General features: G+C 37.0%; 1 pseudogene; it reads left to right on the top strand.

Moving 5' to 3' along the window:
* Window positions 1–1069: 1069 nt before the first annotated feature.
* The window catches only part of LOC135224871 (venom phosphodiesterase-like), a 14581-nt pseudogene continuing 12470 nt past the window's right edge, over window positions 1070–3180 (top strand).

Here is a 3180-nt window from a genome sequence, read left to right as displayed (position 1 = left end):
ACCTCACACCTATTTTAAATGAACTTGGTCTGATTTTCTGTAATACTGGTAAGTTGTTTAAGGGATCACTGTTACCTTTAGAGTATTCAAGTCGTATTTTACTTGTGATGAAGGTTCAGGTGTCTGGCTGTTGTGAGGTACTCATTTAATGATTGGTAAGTGTAGTAACCAGATACTTGGCACCTCGTCACAATATATATAGCATATATATATATATATACATTATATATATATATATATATATAATGTATCATGTATATATAATAATAAACATACATCATATTATATATATATATATATATATATATATATATATATATATATAATATTTTTACACATATATTGCTTCCTTCGTTTTCGTGATTCATGATCACATCATCAGGGAATTCTATGGAAAATCTAATGAATGACAAAAGGACTGAATGGCTAAAACTGAATTACGTTAAAATATTGATCATTGAAAATCTATAAAAGCAGTTCAAAATTAGACATACTAATTCACATTTAAATATAAATAGACAAAGCATAAAATCACGTAAAGGGGTGAGTTATAGAACTGGATGCCGTCAGTCGAATCCAGAGCTATCATGTATAAGAAATATTGTCACCAGGTGCACAACGCCTATAAATTACGATGATTTAAGGTTATTGGCCAAGTACAGAGCCAACAAAAAGCTCAGGTACTTGAGTCTTTGAATATCAAATTCGAGAAGTTCAGAGGTCATTGTGGATATTACAATTACACACACACACACCCATATATATATATATATATATATAATATATATATATATATATATATATATTATATATATATATTCATCAGGCGAAGGTTTCTCTAAACCCAGCAATACAATGAAGGCAAGGGAATCACACCAACAGGTCAAGAAACTCATATTTATTAGGTTGCAACGTTCGAGGCCAACCAGTAGGCTTCATTTTCAAGCTGCAAAGTAACAATATCTAATCAGTACGATAAAATTAAGTTACAACAATTTATATTGTGTATTTTAATATTGTAACTTAATTTTTTTGTACTAATTAGATATTGTCACTTTGTAGCTTGAAAATGAGGCCTGCTGGTTGGCTTCGAAACATTGCAACCTAATAAATACAAGTTTGCTTGATCTGTTGGTGTGCCTTCCCTGCCTTCATTGTATATATATATATATATATATATATATATATATATATATATATTATATGTATATAATATATATATATATAGCTTATATAATATATAGACAGATAGATAGATAGGCGAATTATTTTTCTTAACACAGGTACTGTTTAGTTATCACATCTCTGCGAAAGTGACCTGGGTCAGTACCAGCCACATCCACAGAGGAGGGCGAGTGTCCTTCCAGCTATGGCTTCCATCCCGTGTTAATCGTATCCTTGGACGGCTTCCGGGCTGACTACTTGGAGAGGGGCCTCACGCCCACCATTCAAGCCTTGGCAGACTCAGGGGCCTATGCACCATACATGAAGACTTCATACCCAACCAAAACTTTTCCCAATCATTACACAGCTGTCACGGTATGTAGGCCTGTTCTGTACTTCCTCTTCTGTAGACCTGTTCTGTAGTTCCTCTTCTGTAGGCATATTCTGGAGTTCCCCTTATGTAGACCTGTTCTGTAGTTCCTCTTCTGTAGGCCTATTCTGGAGTTCCTCTTATGTAGACCTGTTCTGTACTTCCTCTTCTGTAGACAGTTATGTAGTATTCCTCTTCTGTAGGTCTATTCTGGAGTTCCTCTTGTGTAGACCTATTCTGTAGTTCCTCTCCTGTAGTTCTCATCTGTATTACTGTACAGTACAGCACGCATGAAGACGTCGCCATCAGATTATGAACTAACAGAAGGCGATATGTTCAAGAGTATAGACGTCTGTCTTAACCATTCAAAACCCAAGAAATATTATGTTCCGCTTGCTACGAACATTGCATGTAAAGTAACTTCAACAGTATTTCCGTAAATTACAATTGATTACTTTGCAAAGTATAGCATAGACTTTACTAGAACCAAATTTCAAGTTCAAAGAAATTTCCTTTGATATCTAAATTCATTATATATAGGAATAATAAAAGACATTCTTGCTTTGTGGCCAAATGATGACGAAAAAATATCTAAGTCCGAATGATCTGGTCCAAACTTGCAGACGAAGTTGTCTTTGCAATGGAATCACAATTACTCTAAGCTAAAAAAAGCTTCAAGTTTGGCTCCGCCCTTCGTCCTATCATTTCTCTTTTTTTTTTTGTGCGGACCTGGGCTAGAATAAAGGATTAGAGTTGTAAGTCCCACGTGCGTTTGTTCTTAAAAAAAATTCTTTAAAAATTCTGCTTGAGACCCTTGAATATTCACAGGCCGAGTACTCATAACACGGGCACAGAAACAGCAGTGAAGACATATGGTACTTCCCACACGTCCCCAGGTGATGATTGACGAGATTTATAAACTTCGAGTGGAGCTATTTTTTTGTTTTTTTCTTTTTACGAAAGTACTTTTTCAAACAGCTTATGTCGTTTGCGTGTGCGCATTGATCCCGTCGCCTCCCAAACTAGTACTCTTACCAACCTCCAAGGACACACAACACACACACACATAGATTGAAGCATGTACGAGTACCATAATTGTATTTAAGCTAGTCATGTCATGCTCACAAGCACGCTTGTATGTATATTCTGTGTTCAGGTATTTTTGACGAATGTTTTACTGATGTTCTCAGTTATTTTTGGAAATAATGAAGAATAAACAGCATTTATCAGGGATCTTCCCCGTACTCTTCTCCGTACTTTACTTAAATTATAATTTATACACTCACTCACACGAACACATACAAAGACACAAACACATCCTCCAACTCTCTTCCGTCTCACTCCATTGCCCCACCCACCACCCCTGCTCCCTACCACCCACAGAGTCACCCCCACATCCCTAGCCATTTTTTCCTGACGCAAGGAACACAAAAGAACTGGAACTGCCTTTTCTTTCAGGGGACCTATCCGGAATTTCATGGAATCGTGGCGAGCACCTTTTTTGATCCAGAGTTGAACGCCAACGTTCCAGAAAGGCTCCGAGGAGTCTCTGAAGAGCCAACTGGTGGGGAGCTCGAACCCATCTGAATACTCTCTCCGACCAGGTAGGATGCCCTCGTCCCCGTGAGGAGTTGACACTATCCTTC

Source organism: Macrobrachium nipponense, chromosome 12 (genome assembly GCF_015104395.2).
Source record: "Macrobrachium nipponense isolate FS-2020 chromosome 12, ASM1510439v2, whole genome shotgun sequence".
In the NCBI taxonomy this organism is placed as follows: Eukaryota; Metazoa; Arthropoda; class Malacostraca; order Decapoda; family Palaemonidae; genus Macrobrachium; species Macrobrachium nipponense.
This window is presented reverse-complemented; position numbering and strand designations above follow the sequence as displayed.